The sequence below is a fragment of the Macaca thibetana genome, chromosome 7 (genome assembly GCF_024542745.1).
Source record: "Macaca thibetana thibetana isolate TM-01 chromosome 7, ASM2454274v1, whole genome shotgun sequence".
NCBI lineage: Eukaryota > Metazoa > Chordata > Mammalia > Primates > Cercopithecidae > Macaca > Macaca thibetana.
Genome location: NC_065584.1, coordinates 16,464,857 through 16,488,860, shown reverse-complemented (window position 1 = coordinate 16,488,860; position 24,004 = coordinate 16,464,857). Strand labels below are relative to the sequence as shown.

Sequence of the window (24,004 nt, the reverse complement as noted above, 5' to 3'; positions counted from 1 at the left end):
AAAGGTGTTTCCATGCTATGGGATAATGCTATTTTTTTTCCCTAAAGTGGTTTATAACAATCAACCCTTGCACTACAAGTCAGTGATAGTGTTTCGGTTGACCTCATTCTTGTCAATTTTAATTTTTGTCAACACCACGAGTGTGGCCTGTGTCTCATTATAGTTATAATTTGCATGTATTTAATTACTATTGAAGTGAAGAATCTTTTCTTTTTTTTTTTTTGAGATGGAGTCTCGCTCTGTTGCCAGGCTGGAGTACAGTGGCACAATCTCAGCTCACTGCAACTTCCACCTCCCAGGTTCAAGCCATTCTCCTGCCTCAGCCTCCCGAGTAGCTGGGACTATAGGCGTGTACCACCATACCCAGCTAATTTTTGTATTTTTAGTAGAGGTGGGGTTTCACCATGTGGGCCAGGATGGTCTCGATCTCTTGACCTTGTGATCCGCCCGCCTTGGCCTCCCAAAGTGCTGGGATTACAGGCGTGAGCCACCACACCTGGCCAATAATTTTTTCTTCTTTATTTATTTTTATTTGAGACAGGGGCTCATTCTGTCACCCAGGCTGGAGTGCAATGGTACGGTCACAGCTCACACAGCCTCAACCTCCTGCATTCTGGTGATCTTACCACCTCAGCCTCCCAAGTAGCTGGGACCACAGATGTGCACCACCACGCCCAGCTAACAGAGGAGAATCTTTTCGTATTTATAAACCAACTGTTTTTTCTGTACTGTAAATGCCTGTTTATAGCTTTCCCCCCATTTTTTTAATGAATGGGTGGTCTTTTTCTTATTGATTAATAAGAGTTCTTTATATATTCTGGATGATAATTATTCCATATCAGTTTTATGTTTTTTTCTTTTTGTGACAGGGTCTCACTTTGTTGCTCAGGCTGGAGTGCAGGGGCAAGAACATGGCTCACTGCAGCCTCAACCTTCCCGGCTCAAGCAAGCCTCCTGCCTCAGCCTCCCAAGTAGCTGGTATTACAGCCACATACCAGCACGCCCGGCCAAGTTTGGTATTTTTAGGAGAGATAAGGTTTTACCATGTTGGCCAGGCTGGTCTAGAACTCCTGGCCGCAAGTGATCTTCCTGTCTTGGCCTTCCAAAATGCTAGGATTATAGACATGGAATATCATGCCCGTCCCAGTGTTATATGTTCATACATCTACTTGCAGTTTGGGAATGCTTTTGCATTTTATTGATGGTGACTTTTGGACAGAAGTTCCTAATTTTGATGTCGAATTTATCTTCTCTAGGAAACCTTTCTCAACTTGGGATATTCTTTTCTATTATCTTACAAAAGTTTCTAATTTCGTCCTTCATATTTCATACTTCATATTTAAGTATTTGATCTACCTGGATTTGATTTTTGTGACTGATAATTAGGTTCCAATTTTACTTTTATTTATTTATTTTTTTGAGACAGTTTTGCTCTTGTTGCCCAGGCTGGAGTGCAATGGCGTGATCTCAACTCACTGCAACCTCTGCCTTCTGGGTTCATGTAATTCTCTTGCATCAGCCTCCCAAGTATCTGGGATCGTACTCAGCTAATTTTGTATTTTTAGTAGAGACGGGGTTTCTTCATGTTGGTCAGGCTGATTTTGAACTCCTGGCCTCAGGTGATCTGCCCACCTTGGCCTCCCAAAGTGCTGGGATTACAGGCATGCGCCACCGCACCCAGCCCCAATTTTACTTTTGTACCCACTTGTCTGCAATTCCCTGTCTGTCAGAAATCAAGTTTCCAGACATGACTATGGGTTTTATTTTGTCTTATTCTCCCTGAGCTTTCAAATTTCCTATGTTGAACTTCATTTTTTTCCAAAATTCATTGTAGACCAATATTTGTGTAAATACAATAAATATTAATTACTATGGGCAGGGTATGGTAGCTCACTCCTATAATTCCAGCACATTGGAAGGTGAAGGCGGGAGGATCACTTGAGCCTAGGAGTTCAAGACCAGGCAGGGCAACATAGTGAGATCCCATCCCTACAAAAAAAATAAAACAATTAGTTTAGCATGGTGGTGCATGCCTGTAGTCCAAGATATTTGGGAGAACCATAACTTTTTCTTTTTTATTTCTTGAGACAGAGTCTTGCTCTGTCACCCAGGCTGGAGTGCAGTGGCGTGATCTCGGCTCACTGCAACCTCCGCCTCCTGAGTTCAAGCGATTCTCCTGCCTCAGCCTCTTGAGTAGCTGGGATTACAGGCGCCCACCGCTACGCCCAGCTAATTTTTGTATTTTAGTAGAGACGGGGTTTTGCCATGTTGGCCAGGGTGGTCTCAAACTCCTGACCTCAGGTGATCCGCCGGCCTCGGCCTCCCAAAGTGCTGGGATTACAGGCGTGAGCCACTGCGCCCAATCAGAACTTTTTCATCTTCCCAAACTGCAATTCCACAGTCATCCCTCCCTTCCCCCAGCCCCTGGCAACTACCATTTTACTTTCCATCTTTATGAATTTGACCATTCCAGGTCCCTCATATCAGTGGAATCATATAATATTAGTTCTTTTGTGTCTAGTTTTTTTTACTTATAATGTCTTTCATGTCTCCAAGGTACATCCATGTTATGGCATATATCAGAATTTCATTGTTTTTTGGCTGGGTGCGGTAGCTCATGCCTGTAATCCCAGCACTTTGGAAGGCTGAGGTGGGCAGAGCACCTGAGGTCAGGAGTTTGAGACCAGCCTGGCCAACATGGTGAAACCCCCGTCTCTACTAAAAATACAAAAATTAGCCGGGCATGGTGGCAGGCCTCTGTAATCCCAGCTACTTGGGGGTCTGAGGCAGGAGAGTCGCTTGAACCTGGGAGGCGGAGGTTGCAGGGACCTGAGATCTTGCCACTGCACTCCAGCCTGGGTGACAACAGCAAGACTGTCTCAACAACAACAACAAAAATAATTTCATTCTTTTTAAAGGCTGAATAATATTCCATTGTCGGTACATACCAAATTTGTTTATCTGTTTATCCATCAGTGGACACTTGCTTCCACCTTTTGGCTATTGTGGATAATACTGCTGTGAACACTGGTATACAAATATCTGTTCGAATTTCTGCTTCCCGTTCTTTTGGGTATATACCAGAAGTAGAATTACAGGATTACATGCTAGCTCAATGTTTAATGTTTTAAAATTGTATCTATTTTTTCTAGAGATAGGGTCTCACTATGTTTCCCAGGGTAGTCTCAAACTCCTGGCCTCAAGCAATTCTCCCGTCTCAGCCTCCCAAAGTGCTGGGATTACAGGCATGAACCACCGCCTGTAGCCCAGTGTTAATTTTTTGAGGAACGGCCATACTATTTTCACAGAAGGCTACACCATTTTACCATCACACCAGCAATATACAAGGGTTCCAATTACTCCATGTCCTCACCGATACTTCTTTTCTAATTTTGCTTTTGTCTTTGATAGTAGCCATCCTAATGTGTGTCAAGTGGTAGCTCATTGTGGTTTTGATTTGCAGTTCTGTAATGAGATCGAACATCTTCTCATATGCTCAGTGGGCATTTGTATAGCTTCTTTGGAGAAAGGACCATTCAATTTAATTCATTTAATTGGACTATTCATTTGTTTTTTGGGTTGAGTTGTGGGAGCTCTTTCACTCCATCTTAATTACCATGGTTTTCTGTATCTTAATATCTGGTAGAGGACAAGCCCCCAACCCCAACACACACCTGTCTGTTACTTTTGTTTAAAAGTGATTTGTTATTTTTTGGCCATTGACCATTCCCTATAAGTTTTGGAATCAGCGTGTTCGGTTCCTTTTTAAAAGCCCATTAGGATTTTGATTGGAATTGCCTAGAATATACAATTTAGGGAGAACAGATATATTTACAACATTGCGTCTTTCTGTTGTGAACATGCTGTCTCTCCATTTATTAGTTCTTCTTTAATGTCTTTAAAGTTTTACCATATTTTCCATAAATGGTCTTCACATATTTTGTTAGATTTATTCCTGGGTAATTGATATTTATTCATGCTATTATAGATGATATCATTCAAAATTACATTTCTTTTTTTTTTTTTTTCTGGGATAGTCTCCATCTGTCACCCAGGCTGGAGTGCAGTGGCGCCATCTCAGTTCACCGCAACCTCGACTTCCCAGGTTCAAGTGATTCTCCTGCCTCAGCCTCCTGAGTAGCTGGGACTACAGGCATGTGCCATCACATTCGGCTAATTTTTGTATTTTTAGTAGAGATAGGATTTCGCCGTGTTGCCCAGGCTGCTCTCAAGCTCCTGACCTCAGATGATCCACCCGCCTTGGCCACCCAAAGTGCTGGGATTACAGGCATGAGCCACCGCACCCAGCCTCACAATTACATTTCTAACTGTTACTGGTGTATAGAAGTGCAGTTGACTTTTACATATTTATTTTGTATACAGAAACCTTCCTGAACTCACTTACTAATTTTACTAATTTATTTGTGTAGATAATGTTGGGTTTTCCATGCAATCATAATATCTGCAAGTTTTTTCTTCCTTCCCAAGCCTTTACACATTTTTTTCTTTTTCTTTTTGTGACAGGATCTCACTCTGTAGCCCAGGCTGGAGTGCTTTGGTGTGATCTCTGCTCATTGCAACCTTCCCCTCCCTGGCTCAAGCAGTCCTCTGACTCAGCCTTCCAAAGTCCTGGGATTACAGGCGTGAGTCACTGTGCCTTGCCGCCTTACGCATTTTTATTTGCTTTCTTATTCTTGTTCTACTACACAGGCTGGTATAATGTGATGATATTGGGAGTTCTTAGGCCTTGCTCCTGATCTTCACGGGGGTGCTTTCAACATTCACTATTAAGTATGCTATAGGCAGGCCAGGCACGGTGGCTCACGCCTGTAATCCCAGCACTTTGGGAGGCCGAAGTGGGCAGATCACCCAAAGTCAGGAGTTTGAGACCAGCCTGGCCAATATGGCGAAACCCTGTCTCTACTAAAAATACAAAAATTAGCTGGGCATGGTGGTGCATGCCTGTAATCCTAATCCCAGCTACTCAGGAGGCTGAGGCAGGAGAATCACCTGAACCCGGGAGGCAGAGGTTGCAGCAAGCCGAGATTGCGTCACTGCACTCCAGCCAGGGCAACAAGAGCAAAACTCCGCCTCATTAAAAAAAAAAAAAAAAACCAAGTATGCAAGTATGGTATAGGCTTTTGTTCTTTTTGTTTTTAACCTTGCTAGATGTTCTTTATCAACTACTAGTTCAAATTACTTGAGTTTTTATTATTGACAGATATTAAATGCTACTAGTATTTTTTTCTGCATTTATTGAGATGGTATCTTTTTGCCTTTAATATGGTAACGTGATGAAGTACGTGAATCACTTTTCTAATAGTAAACCAATCTTGGATTCTTGGGGTAATCCCAACTTGGCCAGGATACATTAGCATTTTTTATACTACAGGGGCAAAAAAAAAGCTATGATACCTTTCCTTCCCATCAAAGCCAATACTCCTAAAACAAAAGACAAATTAACAAGAGAAAAGCATAAGAGATTTTCTTAATGAAAGTTTTATGTGACACAAGAGCCTTTAGAAATACAGACCCAGGCCAGGCGCTGTGGCTCACACCTGTAATCCCAGCACTTTGGGAGGCCAAGGCAGGTGGATCACTTGAGGTCAGGATTTCAAGACCAACCTGGCCAACATGGTGAAAACCCTTTGTCTACTAAAAATTCAAAAATTAACTAGGCATGGTAGTAGGAGCCTGTAATCCCAGCTACTCAGGAGGCTGAGGCAGGAGAATTGCTTGAATCTAGGAGGAGGAGGTTGCAGTGAGCCGAGACGTGCCACTGCACTCCAGCCTGGGCGACAGAGCGAGACTCTGTCTCAAAAAAAAAAAAAAAAAAAAAAAAAAAAGATTGGGCATGGTGGCTTACAGCACTTTGGGAGGCCAAGGCGGGTGGATCACCTGAGGTCAGGAGTTCGAGACCAGCCTGACCAACGTGGAGAAACCCCATCTCTACTAAAAATACAAAATTATCCAGGTGTGTGGCTCATGCCTGTAATCCCAGCTATTCGGGAGGCTGAGGCAGGAGAATCATTTGAACCCGGGAGGCGGAGGTTGCAGCGGGCCAAGATTGCGCCACTGCACTCCAGCCTAGGCAACAAGAGCGAAACTTTGTCTAAAAAAAAAAAAGAAAGAAAAATGAAAAAGGAAAAGAAAAAAAGAAATGCTCGAGACTGGGTATTATAAAGGAAAAAGGTTTAATCCCCAGTTCCACATGGCTGGGGAGGCCTCGGGGAACTTAAATTAATTGCAGAAGGTGAAGGAGACTTAAGCACCTTCACAAGGCGGCAGGAGAGAGCGAGCAAGAGGGAGGGGGGAAATGTCGCACTTTTAAGCCATCAGATCTCGTGAGAACTCACTCACTATCATGAGAACAGCGTGGGGGAAACTACCCCATGACCCAATCACCTCACACATGGTCCCTTCCTCGTCATGAGGATGATAAGGATTACAATTCAAGATGAGATTTGGATGGGGACACAGAGCCAGACCGTATCAGATGGGGCATGAGCTAAATCAACAGCTCCTGAGCAGGAGCTCAACAAACTTTTAGGAAAAGAACCAGATATTTTAAATATTTTAGGCTTCCGCGACACATGCATCTCTGTTTCTATTAGTCATTGTTCTCCAGAGAAACAGAACCAATAGGAGATACAGATACAGACAAAGAGATTTAGCATAAAGAAATGGCTCACAGGATTATGGAGGCTGAGAAGTTCCACAATCTGCCATCTTCAAGCTGGAGATAAGGACTAAATTCCAGCCTGAGTCCAAAGGCCTGAGGACCAGGAGTGCTGATGGGGCAAATCCCAGTACAAGGACAGGAAAAGACCCAGCTCAGTCAGCCAGGCAGAGAGCAAGTTCTCTTCCTCCTCCTCCTTCTTGTTCTCTTCAAGTCCGCCGTAGACTGCATGATGACCACTGCCATTGGTAAGGATGGGATCCTCCTTACTCAGTCTACTGATTCAAATGCTAATTTCACCCCAAAACACCCTTGCAGACATACCCAGAAATCATGTTTAAGCAGACCGGGCGCAGTGGCTCATGCCTGTAATCCCAGCACTTTGGGAGGCCAAGGCAGGTGGATCACTTGAGGTCAGGAGTGGAGACCAGTCTGGCCAACATGGTGAAACCCCGTCTCTACTGAAAGTACAAAAATTAGCTGGATGTGGTGGCTCATGCCTATAATCCCAGCTACTTGGGAGGCTGACGCAGGAGAATAGCTTGAACTCGGGAGGCAGAGGTTACAGTGAGCTGAGATCGTGGCCACTGCACTCCAGCCTGGACAACAGAGTGAAGCTTTGTCTCAAAAAACCAAAATTTAACCAAATGTCTGTGCACGCTGTAATACAATCAAGGTGACACATAAAATTAACCATCACACTGTAAACCAAAAATATCTGAGACAGGTCTCAATCAATTTAGAAGTTTATTTTGCCAAGGTTAAGGACAAGCCCAGGAGATGGGTCTGTGCCTTTCTCCAAAGATGATTTTGAGGATTTCAGGATTTAAAGTGGGGAAAAGCAGGATGGAGGGGGAAGGGGGAGGCTGTGGTCACATGACTGAATCCACATGTTGCAAGAGAAAGGGAGCAGGTAAAGGTAAGTCAGCACTCTCTGTAAGATAAGGTGAACACAGAGTAGCTACCTGCAGAGATCTTTAACCTTTTATCTGTAGCTATCTGCTTAGGAACAAAAGGAAAGACAGATTCTTGCATGACTCAGCTTTCAGCTTCATTTTCTTCCTTCTGGCAGAGTGAACCAGGGTTCAAGTTTTTGTTTTTCCTTCACAATATTGTTGTTTCTCCTCTTCCTTTTCCTCCTCCTCCTACTTCTCCTTCTTCACAACCCCTAAAAATGTAAAACCTATTCTTAGCTTACAAACCTTACAAAAAAGTTTGCCAGTTTGATTTAAACTATCTCCCCAAATCTACATCTCAGTGACATTTTGTTGTTTCCTACAATATAGTGATGCTTGAGTGATTATCTAAAGAAAATAATTTATGGGCCGGGTGCGGTGGCTCAAGCCTGTAATCCCAGCACTTTGGGAGTCTGAGGCAGGCAGATCACCTAAAGTCAGGAGTTCAAGAGCAGCCTGGCCAACATGGTGAAACCCTGTCTCTCCTAAAATACAAAAATTAACTGGGCATGATGTCACATGCCTGTAATCCCAGCTACTAGAGAGGCTGAGGCGGGAGAATCTCTTGAACCTGTAAGGCGGAGGGTTGGAGTGAGCCTAGATCGCACCATTGCACTCCAGCCTGGGTGACAGAGCGAGACACCATTTCCAAAACAAACAAACAAACAAGAAAATAATTTATGAAAGTCAAGAACCTCATAAACAGTCACCACCCATTCGTCATCTGTGCTGCCACACCTCTACCCAGCAGATTTGCCATCTTTTGAAATGAGTATCAACCTGGACATTCCCAAGTAAAATGCCCACACCTAGAGGTTGTGATTAGAACAGCAACAGTTAGACTCAGGCTCTCTCTTGCTGCCCTCTCCTGGCTGGCCCATTGTTGAGGATCAGATATGAATCCTGTAGGATTTCATGAGACTCAGGAAACCTTCAGACCTGATTGCTGACCTGTAGACTTGTGAAAATTTCTACCAGTGGATAGTACTTAAGGCTGGTCATGATGGCCGAGTTTGTCTGTTATTTCTTGTAGGGTGCTCTGACTTTCTTGAGTGTGTTATAGAAAAAGAATAGTTATCAGGCTGGGCACAGTTGCTCACACCTGTAATCCCAGCACTTTGGGAGGCTGAGGCACGCGGATCACTTGAGGCCAGGAGTTCAAGACCAGCCTAGCCAACATGGCGAATCCCTGTCTCTACTAAAAATACAAAAATTACCTGGGCGTGGTAGCTCCAGCTACTTGGGAGGCTAAGGCAGGAAAATCGGTTGAACCTAAGAGGTGGAGGTTGCCGTGAGCTGAGATTGCACCACCTCACTCCAGCCTGGGTGACAGAGTGAGACTCCATCTAAAAAAAAAAAAAAAAAAAAGAAAAAGAGGAGTTATCACATATTGAACATTTACTATGTGCCAAACATTGCTAAACAAGTATTGTTTCATTTCATCCTTAGAACAATCACACGAGCTCCATATCCCTGGACTGTTCAGCATTACCTTCACACAGGTGATACAATGGAGACCCACAGAGGTTTCTTTTTTCCTTTTTTTTTTTTTTTTTTGAGATGGAGTCTCACTCTGTCGCTAGGCTGGAGTGCGATGGCGCCATCTCAGCTCATCGCAACCTCCGCCTCCCAGGTTCAAGCAGTTCTCCTGCCTCAGCCTCACGAGTAGCTGGGATTACAGGCATGCGCCACCACACCCGACTACTTTTGTATTTTTAGTACAGACAGGTTTTCACCACCTTGGTCAGGCTGGTCTTGAACTTCTGACCTCAGGTGATCTGCCCACCTCAGCCTCCCAAAGTGCTGGGATTGCAGGCGTGAGCCACTGCGCCCCGTCTTTTTTTTTTTCTTTTTTTTTTCTTTTTTTGAAATAGAGTGTCACTCTGTCGCCTAGGCTGGAGTGCAGTGGCGTGATCTCGGTCCACTGCAACCTCTGCCTCCCAGTTTCAAGCGATTCTCCTGCCTCAGGCTCCTCAGTAACTGGGACTAGAGGTGCACAGCATCACGCCTGGCTAATTTTTGTATTTTTAGTAGAGATGAGGTTTCACCATGTTGCCCAGGCTGGTCTTAAACCTCAGGTGATTCATCTGCCTCAGCCTCCCAAAGTGCTGGGATTACAGGCGTGAGCCATCATGCCTGGCCGGAGAGGTTAATTAACCTACTCAAGGATCACAGGTGGTAGAGCTGGAGCTTGGCATTCAGTCCATATTTATCTGACTCCAGAACTTGTGGTCTGAATTGCTACCCAAGTAGACACTTGTCTGAATTGCTACCCAAGGTTCACAATCATTTGTGCAGAGTCTAATTCAGTAGGAATAGTATGGAGCCAGAAATTTGCATTTTTAACAAGCACTCCAGGGTCCTGGAGAGCTACACTTCGAGAACACTGCCTGTGGCAAATAGAAACTGCACTGCTTCCAGTAGAAAGATGAAACTCTTCAGCAATAGACTGGAGTGGAACAAAATGCTGGACTTTCCCTCCTTCTTTGAGTACAAGAGGAAGTTAGAAGAGGATAATAAGATGCAAAGATTTCTTATCTCTTCCTGTCCCTCAGGGCTCCGCACCCCCACCTAAGCCCCAGAAAAGTGCACCTCAAATGAATTTGCCTGAAGAGGTATAACATTGCCCTTTGCTGACAAACCCCTGAGCAAACATATACTGGTTATTTGGTAACACTCAAAAATCTAATTGCAGCTGGGCATGGTGGCTCATGCCTGTAATCCCAGCACTTTGGAAGGCTGAGGCACGCAGATCACCCGAGGTCAAGAGTTCGAGACCAACCTGGGCAACATGGTGAAACCCCATCTCTACTGAAAAAAAACCACACACACACACACACACACACACAAATTAGCCAGCATGGTGGTGCATGCCTATAGTCCTAACTATTCAGGAGGCTGAGGCAGGAGAATCACTTGAAACCGAGAGGCGGAAGTTGCAGTGAGCCAAGATCGCACTACTGCACTCCAGCCTGGGTGACACAGCGAGACGCCCTCTCAAAAAAAAAAAAAAAAGATCTAATGGCAGTTTTGGCAGTTCTAAGGAACAGTTTTGCATCTTAATTGAAACCGCATGCCAGGCCACCAGGCAAATCTCCTTCTCTTTCTTTAATCAGACTTGGTGATCAGGCTGTCAGATCTGGAAGTGTTCATGGCTTGCTGAGCAGAGACAAGAGGACGAAGGCTTAGGTGTAATCTAAATGCAATAGATTTGCAATGAAACAAGTGGCCTGGGCTACAACCGTTTCTCCACACGCTCTGCCTTTCTGACACCAAATCTATGTTTGGCAAGGAATGGGATGGAAACTTCTTCCCACCTGGTGGCCAATGTTCTCTTGAACCTCTATATCAGCCCTCAGCTCCTGGGTAGGGTTGATGGTCATCCACCGAGAATGGGGGGACATACACCTGTGAGGGCCCAGCCACTGGTCAGTGTTCAGCAGAGGAGAAATATAGTAGAAAAAGAGCAAGACTATGCCAGGCATTGTGCTGGGTATTTGACTAACATGATTTAATCTTCCAACAACCCAGAGAGGTGTTGGAATTCCATCTTCATTTGCCACATGAAAAAACGGAGACACAAATATGCAAAGTAACTTGCCCAAGATCATCCATGTAATAAGTAGAGTCAAGAATTAAACCGAAAGGCCTTACCCTTTCCGTCCAGCTCTGTGCCACCATGAAGGGCCACCGCTCTCTGCGTTAGTTCTTCTGTATAAGATCTCTTCCAATCCAAACAGGCTCCACTCACAAACCTTGGAGAAAAGCCAGCAGCCCTTGGGGTCCAAGAATAACATAAATGCAGTGAGCCATTTTCTGAAAAGGAGATGACATATGTCAAGCATTCAGCCCAGAGCCTGGTACTTTTCAGACTGCGCAGCTGGGGTGGGAGGGTCCCTGGGACAGGGTGTTTCCGGTTTCAGGAGATTCTATTGGCCATTTGGTAACAAAGGTTTATCAAGTACCTATATAAATGTTCAAAACAGGAAGAGCAGGGCTGGGTGCAGTGGCTCCCAGGACTTTGGGAGGCTGAGGCGGGTGGATCACCTAAGGTCAGGAGTTTGAGACTGGCCTGACATATATGGTGAAACCTTGTCTCTACTAAAGATACAAAAATTAGCCGGGCATGGTGGCGGGCACCTGTAGTCCCAGCTACTCAGGAGGCTGAGACAAGAGAATTGCTTGAACCCGGGAGGCAGAGGTTGCAGTGAGCCAAGATGGCACTACTGCACTCCAGTCTTAGCAACAGAGCGAGACTGCATATCAAAAAAAGGGAGTCATGGGAGTCATTCTGATTGGACCAGCTTAGATCTCAGGAATCAATCCCTGCCTGCTGGGGGGATGGAATGAGCTGATTGGCTTAGCTTACGTGGCATGCTCTGTCCTTGGAAGCACGTGGACCCTCAAATGAAAATTGGGAGCTCTCGTGGGAAGTGGGGTTTGTCAAGGAGACAGCCACAATGATCACAACAGGAAAGTTCCTTTTGTGAAATAAAAAGGCAGGAAGGCACGAGCAGTATATGATTGTAGCCCACAGATTTGTTTGGCTAGAGCAGAGCGTTCTTTGTTCTTGAAAGTGAGTTGTGAGAAATGGAGCATTTGGGAGGGAGTTGGGGGTGCTGGAAGGGGCCTTGTGGGGAGCCTGCGGGGCCTCAGGCTTTGTGTGAGTCTGGGAGTTTTAGTGCAGCATTTACCGGATTACTAGCAAATTCAGGAAATAAGCCTGTTTCCTCCTATTGTGGAACCTAATCCTTTATTCATTAAATGGAGTATTTACTCAGCCTTAAAATGTTCAGTGTGGGGGATTAGAAAAGAAGGGAGCCCACAGCTGCTGAGAGCCCACTATGTGCTGACTCTGGGCTGGAGGCTTTTCCTACATTTTCTCTTTTAATGCTCCCAACCTCCCTCTTTGCCCCATTTCACAGATGGAGAAGGAAAGGGAAGTGACTTGTCCAAAGCCACTCTGTCAAAAGGGGACTTGAGTCCTCAGGGCTGTTGACACTAAAGCTGACAAGCAGGTAACCACATTGGGGTTTTCTCCAGGACATGAGAATTCTTTTGTCCCTTGTATCACATCAAGCACCTGGGCTGATCACCCTTTTGCATGGTGTACTCACCTCACAGCCTCAGGCAGCCTCAGCTTATCCTCAGCTACATCCACTATGCCCAGGGACACTGATGAATGCATCTGGGATTCTGGAGAGAGGGGTCCACTCATGAGTTGAGGCCCCGTTTGTACTTGCTCCCCCAGGACTGAGGACAGGAAGTCACACCTAGGAGAACCAAGACACAGTTGACACAAATGGTACCCACAGAGCATCCTTGTCCCAACTGTCACCACCGTCCCCCTCTTCCTCCTCACACCTGCATCTCCAGCAGTTACTGAGCACTTGCAATGTACCAGGTGCTCTCTCAGCACTTTATATATATATCATCTCCTGGAACCATCCCAAAGCTGCTTTGAAGCAGGTGCCATTATCCTCCCCATTTTATGGATGGGAAAGCCAAGGAATGACCATGGAGGCTGAGGTCACAGCAAGGGGCTTGTCCCTATAAGGTCTATACACTCATCCCCATTTCCTTTTCTCTCTTTCATTTTCTTTTTTATTTTTGGAGACAGGCTCTCACCCTGTTGCCCAGGCTGGAGTGCAGTGACGTGATCATGGCTCACTGCAGCCTTGACCTCTAAGGCTCAAGCAATCCTTCTGCATCAGTCTCCCGAGTAGCTGGGACCACAGCTATGCACCACCATGCCTGGCTAATTTTTGTATTTTTTTGTAGCGACAGGGGTCTCACCATGTTGCTCAGGCTTATCTCAAACTCCTGAGCTCAAGCCATCCACCCTCCTCAGCCTCCTAAAGTGCTGGAATTAAGGCGTGTCCCACCATGCCTGGCCCATGCTCCATTTTAAAAATGCGTAAATTTAACCTTCGAGAGGTTGCCCACTCATCTCACATGGCTGGCAGGTGGCTGAGTTGGGATTTGAACTCGAGTTCTGTCTGACTACAGTGGCTGGGCTGAGCACTGCTGTGAAGGATAATTGTTGAGTTAAAGAAAACCTCTGGAGAAGTGATTTGGCCTTGTGGATCTTTCCCTGAGCACAATTTCCAGCATGTTCCTGAGAAAGCTTAGGATCCTCTTTGTTGGAATAAGCGCAGGTCCTTCCTCGGGGCATCTATGCCCACTAATGTCACGGTCATCCTCCATCCCCACTTCTTCCCCTTTCCCAAGAACATCTGATATGGGGCTCTGGGCAAGCCCTGGGAGGAGCTGCTGCCCAGGTGGATATGTGCCCCGGAGGAATGTACGCCTGCAGCAAGGCGAGTGGGACACTTTTGAAGCCTCAGGTCACATTGTCCCCAAGACAAGGCTGATGCGGATAGTAAGCCTCTTGTTTTTGAAGGTCACATACAACAAAAACATGGAAACTCAGGATGGAAGAGGCCCGTGAGAGCAATCATGAGGCATAACAACAGCTGCAGAAGGTGACTGCAGGGAAGCGGACTGTGCTCCTTTTCTTTATGTTCTGTTTTTAGCTGTGTTTTTCAGAGCAAGTAGGTACCATGGTGATAGGTACCATAGAAATAGATGGAGCGCACCACCCAGCACGGGGCTGCTAAGCTGTTCCCCTGGAAATGCACCGAGAGCTGCCAGGGAGAGCCCAGGGACTCTGCTTCCTGGGGCCTGTCAGCTGCACGGCCAGGGAAGAAGGCCCCTGGAGAGTGGTCCCCAGAGGCTTCTCACTGTCTCACTGTGATTGTCCGAGGTCCCTGATGGTGCATCCTCCCTCCTGGAGCACCTATGGCCTTTCTCTCTGAGTCCTCCCAGGAAACTCACTTAAGAAGGTTTGCCTTTGCCTAGTGAAGCAATTATCTTGGCCAACAGTGACCTCAAAAGTAACACTGCCAGCATTCCCATCTCCATAGTTAGGAGTGCGTGGTCCTCATCCTGCCTGGATGTGGCACTGTCACTGGTTTTATGCAATGGGTCATAAAGAATTTGTGGGGCAGGAGCTGAGTTCAGAACATTTGGTAATCAGGAATACTCATAAAATGAAATCTCAGAGGATCTAACCCAGAAAGCCGAGCAAGGTAGGGCATAACCATGTCTGATATGGTGGTTTTCAGTTTGTGAAGCCGCAGGCAGTAAAGAATAGGGCCCAGCCTCAACTATTTTTGGATGCAGCTTGAATGGACTGAAAGACCCTTTGAAACAAGTGCTGGAACCATCCCGTAGCACTTACATAACCATTTCTGCAAGGCTGTTGATAGATGAATGTAAATTAACCTAGGCAGAGCTTAGCTCATTTTTATTTAGATTTAGACCAATTTTATGTCTTCTGAAATGTAACCCATATATATACACACTAAATCTAACTCTTTTATTTTAGACCTAGCATGAGAGGATCAAGTTTAAAGGGCATCTGTTATTATATCATATCTGTTTCTGTGATAGCTTTATTATGTACATTTCTTTCTATACATTTGTGCTCTCAGGTGGCATTCTTCTTCAGAGCAGGGCAAGTGTAATTCTGGACCAATGTATGATTCGGAGATCAGTAATTTTAAGCACCAACAAACTGAAGGTAATTTTATTCTCGATGAAAGAAACATACATGCGGCACAGTGGCTCATGTGAGCCTGTAGTCCCAGCACTTTGGGAGGCTGAGGCGGGCGGATCACTTAAGGTCAGGAGTTCAAGACAGCCTGGCAAACATAGTGAAACCCCATTTCTACTAAAAATACAAAAATTAGCTAGGTGCGGTGGCACGCACCTGTAATCCCAGCTACTTGGTAGGGTGAGGCGGGAGAATCGCTTGAATCCAGGAGGTGGAGGTTACAGTGAGCCAAGATCACACCACTACAGTCCAGCCTGGATGGCAGAGTAAATCTCTGTCTCAAAAAAGAAAGAAACACACATCTCTAACAAAGGATTTATTTATTTTTTCCTGAGACAGGGTCTCTCTCTGTCACCCAGGCCGGAGTGCAGTGGCTCCATCTCAGCTCACTGCAACCTGCACCCCCAAGGCTCAAGTGATACTCCTACCTCAGCGTGGGACCACAGGTGTGTACCACCATGTCTGGCTATGTTTTTGTAATTTTAGTAAAGACAGGGTGTCACCATTTTGCCCAGGCTGGTCTCAAACTCCTGAGCTCAGGTGATCTACCCACCTTGGCCTTCCAAAGTGCTGGGATTATAGGCATGAGCCACTGTGCCTGGCTAGGAACTTATTTTAAAAACCAGAAACTTAAAAATCAATAACATCATTAATTCATAAATTATTGTTTAGTTATAGATTATGAAAATGATAGAACCAGAAGGTGCTAACAAAATGTCTGTCCCGCATGTGTGGCATTTGATATGAAGAAACTGAGGCCCTTGCCGGGCATAGTGGCTCACGCCTGTAACCCCAGCACTTTGGGAGGCCGAGGCAGGAGGATCGCTTGAGCTGAAGAGTTCAAGACCAGCCTTGGGCAAGATGGTGAAACTCTGTCTCTACCAAAAAATACAAAAGTTAACCATGTGTGGTGCAGTGTACCTGTAGTAGCAGCTACTGAAGAAGCTGAGGTGAGAGGATCGCTTGATCCCAGGAGGTCAAGGCTGCAGTAAGCCATGATTGTGCCACCGCACTCCAGCCTGGGCAACAGAGTGAGATCCTGTCTCAAAAAAAGAAAAGAAAAGGCCAGGTGCGGTGGCTCATGCCTGTAATCCCAGAATTTTGGGAGGCCAAGGCAGGTGAATCACCTGAGGTGCGGAGTTTGAAATCAGCCTGACCAACGTGGAGAAACCCCGTCTCTACTAAAAATACAAAATTAGCCAGGCGTGGTGTTGCATGCCTGTAATCCCAGCTGCTCAGGAGGCTGAGGCAGGAGAATCACTTGAACCCGGGAGGTTGCCATGAGCCGAGATCACGCAATTGCACCCCAACCTGGGCAACAAGAGCAAAACTCCATCTCAAAAAATAAAATAAAGAAACTGAGGCCCAAAGAGTTGGTGTACTTTGCTGTTGTCTTCTGTGTATGCAGGTGGTATCTCTAGGTCATTATCACTCTGGCAAGTTCTCTCCCAGTGATGGAGATGTGTGGAGACCCCAGTCTCTCCAACCAGGGAGTGGTACTCATGGTGACCTTGAAGTAGGCTTGTGAGTCAGGCCGTTGGTTGAGCTGTGCAGTGCAAGAAGTAGCTAAACATTAAAGGAATTGCCTGGTTTATCGTTAGGACTAACCACAGAACCGATGACTCAGCGTTTACTGTTGGCAGTATCATACACTCAACCTGCATGTAGATTTCGTGCATCGTATTTTGTGGTTACAGGAATTTGGCCTGATGGACCCGTTGCAGAAACCCTGTATTAAATAAGCAAACACGTGTGCTCTAGTTTTACAGGCCAAGCAAACTGTGAAACAGAAGTGTTGGCCTTTCTTGCCCAAAGGAGTCATACCTTGGACTTTTGCCACTTGGTTGGGTTGCTTTATTTGGCTAAGTAACTAAAAGCAGATTTACTTTGAAGACTGAGGCTCTCAAATATTCTAGAACTCTCTAAGAATGGACATTCACAGTTATGCTGGGCAGACATATTCTCAAATTTTTGGAGTCATAAAGCTGATGTTTGGGCTGGGTGCGATGACTCACACCTATAATCCCAGCGCTTTGGGAGGCCAAGGCGGGCGTATCACAAGGTCAGGAGTTTGAAACCAGCCTGGCCAATATGGTGAAACCCTGTCTCTACTAAAAGTGCAAAAATTAGCCAGGCTTGCTGGTGGGCACCTGTACTCCCAGCTACTCTGGAGGCTGCGGCAGGAGAGTTGCTTGAACCCGGGAGGCAGAGGTTGCAGTGAGCAGAGATCGCGCCGCTGCACTCCAGCCTGGGCGACAGAGCAAGACTCTGTCTCAAAAAAAAAAAAAAAATCCAGTTTGGCTTGTGTGAAACACACACACACAACCTTCCTTTCCCAAGATAAACACCTTCCCATGGAGCTGGAACAGCAGCCCTGGGATTAGAATATTTGATATTCAAGACACACACTGAGTCTGGTGTGTTGCTTTTCAGCAACACACTGAAAAATTGTTGCTTTTCACACCAACAGTTTGAAACTAAACATTTAATGTGAATGTTTCTTTTTTTTTGAGAGAATGTCTCACTGTCCCCCAGGCTGGAGTGCAGTGGTGCAATCATGGCTCACAGCAGTCTCGACCTCCAGGGCTCAAGCAATCCTCCTGCCTCAGCCTCCTGAGCAGCTGGGGTTACAGGCGCACGCCACCATGCCAGCTAATTTTTTTAGTTTTTATTTTTTGTAGAGATGGGGGTCTTGTACTCCTGGACTCAAGGGATCCTACCGCCTCAGCATCCCAAAGTGCTGAGATTCCAGGCATGAGCCACCACACCTGGCCTTAATGTGAATGTTTCTTAACAATCACAACTTGATTTTTAACATTTTAATTAAATTTTTTATTATGAAAAAATATATAACATACAGTTTACCATTTTAATCATTTTTAAGTGTCCAGTTCTGTGGCATTAAGTACATTCACACTGTTGTGCAACCATCATTGCCTTCCATTTCCAGAACTCTCTTCATCTTCCCAGACTGAAACTCTGTGCCCATGAAATGATAACTCCCCATTCCCCACCCCATCTCCTGGACCCAGCCTGTGGTCACCACCATTCAGCTTTCCATCTCTGTTCATCTGTCCGCTGTGGGTGCCTCATAGAAATGGAATCACAATATTTGTCACTCGTGTCTGACTTATTTCAGTTTGCATAACGCGCTCAGGGTTCATCCATGTTGTAGCATGCATCAGAATTTCCTTCCTTTTTAAGGCTGAAGAATATTCTACTGTATGTATATACCACATTTTGTTTATCCATAATTTTTCTATACTTTTTTTTTTTTTTGAGAGACGGAGTCTCACTCTGTCTCCCAGGCTGGAGTGCAGTGGCGTGATCTCGGCTCACTGCAAGCTCCGCCTCCCGGGTTCATGCCATTCTCCTGCCTCGGCCTCCTGAGCAGCTGGGACTACAGGCGCCTGCTACCATGCCTGGCTAATTTTTTGTATTTTTGGTAGAGACGGGGTTTCACTGTGTTGGCCAGGATGGTCTCGATCTCCTGACCTCGTGGTCTGCCTGCCTTGGCCTCCCAAAGTGCTGGGATTACAGGTATAAGCCACCACGCCCGGTCTATTTTTTTATTTTAAAACAATTGCAAAGTGACAGAACATTTCAAGAATGGTACTAAAGAAAATCTTTTTTATATCACATTATTCATCTTTTTTCTTTTTTCTTTTTTTTTGAGATGCAGTCTTGCTCTGTCGCCCAGGCTAGAGTGCAGTGGTGCGATCTTGGCTCACTGCAACCTCTGCCTCCTGAGTTCAAGAGATTCTCTTGTCTCAGCCTTCTGAGCAGCGGGGATTACAGGCGTGCGCCTCCACACCTGGCTAATTTTTGTATTTTTAGGAGAGACGGGGTTTTGCCATGTTGGCCAGACTGGTCTTGAACTCCTGGCCTCGGCCTCCCAAAATGCTGGGATTACAGTTGTAAGCCACCCCACCCGGCCTTTCTTTTTTCTTTTTAGACAGGGTCTCATGTCATAAGAGATACTACCCGCCGTTCCCCACCACGGAGTCCTACCTTACTCAGCTCCACCTTGTGGCTTTAGGACTGAATTGTTTAGAAAGGGGAGGAGAAGGGACCACTATTTGCTTTCACTGAAAATATTTGTTTTGGCCAGGTGTGGTGGCTCATACCTGTAATCCCAACACTTTGGGAGGCCAAGGCAGGAGGATTGCTTGAGCCCAGGAGTTCAGAAAATACAGCCTGGGTAGCATAGTGAGACCCCCATCTCTACAAAAAAAGAAAAGAAATTAGCTGGGCATGGTGGTACATGCCTGCGGTGGTCCCAAGCTACTCAGGAGACTTAGGTGGGAGGATGGCTTGAGCCTGAGTTGTTGAGGCTGCAGTGAGCCATGATTGCATTCCTGCACTCCAGCCTGATGACAGAGCAAGACTCTGTCTCAAGAAAAAAAAAGAAAGAAAATGCTTGTTTCATTAACAATTCTTTGCATATGGGGAGCCCTTGTATTTAACCTATTTAAATAAACAAATCTTAATTATGACTACCAGCATTTCCCCAATCTTTTGTCTCTGCTATTATAATACCATTTTTTAAATAAAACGTTTATACAGTTAGGATGCCTTCTTCCTTGCAGCAACACTTATTTTGCAAATTTGCAGTTGTATTTAGGCTACCACCAGCAACTCTCTTGGCAAACATTGAGCAACTCCTACCACAAAAATTAATGAGTAGAGAGACAAGGTCTGTACACCTACTCATTTTGTTCTTCCATTATCAAGTTGTGGGACTCTGGGGAAGTGATCCAGGGGACATCTACAGAAACCAAAAATGGAGTTTTGTAACACTGTGAGTTGTTTGTTCTTGTGAATAATAGGATCTTCTTGACTAGACTGAAGGCTTCAAGGAAGCTGTGTCTTCTGTTTTTTGTGTGCACCCTTCGAGGTTCTAAACATGATGCTACATGAATATAAGGTGTTCCCTGTGCTTGTGGGCTGGCAGAGCTGTGAGGGCTTCATTGGGATGAACTGGGAGAAGGAGCCTGGGTTATAACATTCCGTGGATACTTCTTGGGTTTTATCTTCCTTGACCTCCGTGGACTGTAAATTCCTCCTTGAAATACTTGCTTCTGAATCACAAGCAAGTGTGATTTCCTACCTCCCTGGCCGCCTTTTCTTAGCTGCCTTTGTGTGAGCCACATGCTCTGCCCATCCCTCCTGACAGTGAGCTTTATTTATTTATTTTTTTATTTGTTTGTCTATTTAAGATACAGTCTGTCTCTGTCACCCAGGCTGGAGTGCAGTGGCGAAATCTCAGCTCACTGCAACCTCTGCCTCCCTGGTTCAAGCGAGTCTTGTGCCTCCGCCTCCCCAGTAACTGGGATTACAGACGTGCGCCACCACACCCAGCTAATTTTTGTATTTTCGGTAGAGACAGGGTTTCACAATGTTGGCCAGGCTGGTCTCAAACTCCTGTCCTCAAGTGATCCGCCCGCCTCGGCCTCTTAAAGTGCTAGGATTACAGACGTGAGCCACCGCGCCCAGCTGACAGTGAACATTTATTGGGCACATTCCATGTGCCAGGCACTGTTGATGCTGCATGTCCAGCAGTGGGTACAACGGATGGAAAGCCTTGTCTTCACCGAACTGAAAGGAAACGAGGAAAACCCCCTCCCTTGGGTGTGAGCCTGCTTCCTTGTTTCTGCATCACATGGACAACCTCAGCTGCTCCCCAGGGTGTGCTGAGCACTTGCCTGCTCATGCAGGACTTGCCGGGCCCTTGAAGGATGAAGGCAGCCTCTTCCCTGCAAGGTTCTTTCCTATGCAAACCCAAAAGTATCTGAGACAGAGCTCAATCAACTTAGAAAGTTTATTTTGCCAAAGTTAAGGACACAGCCTTAACATACAGCCTTAACACATAGCCTCAGGAGGTCCTGAGGACATGTACCCAAGGTGGTTGGGGTACAGGTTTTTATTTTTGTTTGTTTGTTTGTTTGTTTTTTGAGACAGGGTCTCACTCTGTCACCCAGGCTGAAGTGCAGTGGTGTGATCTCAACTCACTGCAGCCTCTGCCTCCCGGGTTCTCCTGCCTCAGCCTCCCAAGTAGCTGAAATTACAGGTGTGCACCACCATGCCCAGCTAATTTTTGTAAATTTAGTACAGACGGGATTTTGCCATATTGGCCGGGCTTGTCTTGAGCTCCTGACCTCAAGTGATCTGCCCAACTTGGCCTCCCAAAGTGCTGGGATTACAGGTGTGAACCACCATGCCTGGCCACCGCTTGGTTTTATACATTTTAGGGAGACATGAGAAATCAGTCTCTGTGTGAGACTGATCAGCCTTTCACTGAATACACAATTTCCATGTGAGAAGGGGGTAGAGGAATAGTCACTTATGCCTTAGTCTGGCTCAGTGAATCTACATTTTTACGTAAACAGTAGGGCAAAGGAAGCAATTAGATACGCATTTGTCTCAGGTGAGCCTCAGAGGGATGACTGGGTTCTGTCTATCCTTTGTCAGGCACCCATGAAAATAAGTTGTCAATTTACATTGCCAGGGTGAAATTCAATAGAACTGTTTTAGGGTAAAGATGTTGAAGCCGAGCCGGGCGCGGTGGCTCACGCCTGTAATCCCAGCACTTTGGGAGGCCGAGGCGGGCGGATCACAAGGTCAGGAGATCGAGACCACGGTGAAACCCCGTCTCTACTAAAAATACAAAAAATGAGCCGGGCGCGGTGGCGGGCGCCTGTAGTCCCAGCTACTCGGGAGGCTGGGGCAGGAGAATGGCGTGAACCCAGGAGGCGGAGCTTGCAGTGAGCCAGGATCGCGCCACTGCACTCCAGCTTGGGCGACAGAGCGAGACTCCGTCTCAAAAAAAAAAAAAAAAAAAAAAAAAAAAGATGTTGAAGCCCACAAGGGAATTCATCTTTTAGCAATCTTATTTGGGAATAAAATGGGAGGCAGGCTTGCGCAGTTCCCAGCTTGACTTTTCCCTTTGGCTTAGTGATTTTGGGGTCTATTTTTGTGATTTATTTTCCTTTCACACCTGCGAGGGAGACTTTCTGATGCTCCTGTCTCTGCCCTGCACTCCCCTCTCATCTGCCAACTTCGTACTTTGGCTGCCCTGCCGTCCGTCCCCCACCTGCAGCCCTACTGATCTTCCTAAAAGGCAAGTTTCACAAATCACTCACTGCTCAGTACCTTCTGTGATTTCCTGAGGCTCCGGGATAAATCCAAATTCCTTCACATGACAGGAGGGTCCCCACGAGCCGGCCTCTGCTTTCCCTCCCAGCCCCAGCTCCCGCCACCTCCTGCCTCGTGTCAGGCTCTGCAGCACGGACAGCTGGTCCCCGCTAATACCTCCCTGCCTTGCTCCTGCTGGCCCCTGGGTCTAGAGGACCTTCTCCTTCCCCAGCCTGCTTCTAGTCTGACCCCTACTCTCCTTTTAGACTCAGCCCCTTCTCCTCCTCCACCCTGAGTCCACGGGCCCGGGAGCGCTAAGCACATGGTGTTATAGTTAACTATTTACTTTTCCATCTTTTCCTGGAAGACAGACATGATGGTAATTATGCGTTTAATGTCTGTCTCCTGGGATGGTAAACCCCTGCGAGCGTGGGCTGTGACTGTCTTATTCACCACTGTTTCTGGCATGGGGCACGGAGTAATAAACATGGCTAACGCTTCCACAGCGCTAACTGTGAACCGGCCACAAGTATCCTGAGAGCCTTACATGCATTTACAACTTTAACCCTTACCACCACTCAGTGAGGTACTGTGATATTATGAGATATGTATTTGGTCTTCCTCTGGTTTCCTGGCATACAACTTCTAAAATCCTTGGAATCTCCAAAAAGATAAACATGTTTTTATAGGCTAGAGAGTTGACCGATGGCCAGGCATGGTGGCTTTGGCCTTGCACAGCGGCTCACTCCTGTAATCCCAGCACTTTGACAGGCCAAGGCTTACGGATCATTTGAAGCCAGGAGTTTAAGACCAGCCCCGTCTCTACAAAAAAAAAAAAAAAAAGGGCCGGGCGCGGTGGCTTAAGCCTGTAATCCCAGCACTTTGGGAGGCCGAGACAGGCGGATCACGAGGTCAGGAGATCGAGACCATCCTGGCTAACACGGTGAAACCCCGTCTCTACTAAAAAATACAAAAAAAAAAAACTAGCCCGGCAAGGTGGCGGGCGCCTGTAGTCCCAGCTACTCGGGAGGCTGAGGCAGGAGAATGGCGTAAATCTGGGAGGCAGAGCTTGCAGTGAGCTGAGATCCGGCCACTGCACTCCAGCCTGGGCGACAGAGCGAGACTCCGTCTCAAAAAAAAAAAAAAGATTAAAAAATTAGATGGGCGTGGTGGTGCTCACCTGTAGTCCCAGCTACTCGGGGGACTGAGGTGGGAGGATTGCTGAGCCCAGGAGGTTGAGGCTGCAGTGAATTGTGATTCCATCATTGCACTCTAGCCTGGGCAACAGGGCAAGACCCTGCTTCCAAAAAAAAAAAAAAGTACAGAAAAGATAAAGAGCAGAAAGCCTCTCTTTCATCAAGGCCACCCCAAGGCACAACTCCAGAGGGCACCATTCACATAAAATATAGTGCGACAGCCACTCCCGCTCAGGCCCCAGCCTCCCACTTTCCCCTCTGAGGGCACCAGTGATACCAAGCTCTTCTCCATCCTTCCACAGATGTCTACATGGATGTGAACAGAACATGGCATGTTGGTTAATAGAGAATTCTCCACCTTGCCTTGTTAATTTTGCATCATTGGGAGATTGTTTCAGATAAGGTGTGTAGAGTAGCCTCA

General features: G+C 46.3%; 1 protein-coding gene and 1 long non-coding RNA gene across 8 annotated transcripts in view; one reads left to right on the top strand and one right to left on the bottom strand.

Annotated features, from left to right (window-relative positions):
- DGLUCY (D-glutamate cyclase) overlaps positions 1 to 24,004 on the top strand; it is a 162,575-nt gene that overhangs the window by 72,328 nt on the left and 66,243 nt on the right. The window lies entirely within an intron of this gene.
- LOC126959714 (uncharacterized) lies at positions 7,446 to 11,503 on the bottom strand. The gene is made up of 3 exons (XR_007727600.1): positions 11,290 to 11,503; positions 8,853 to 8,981; positions 7,446 to 7,847 (listed from the first exon to the last, which is right to left on the bottom strand). It is a non-coding gene; the product is annotated as an uncharacterized LOC126959714 (long non-coding RNA).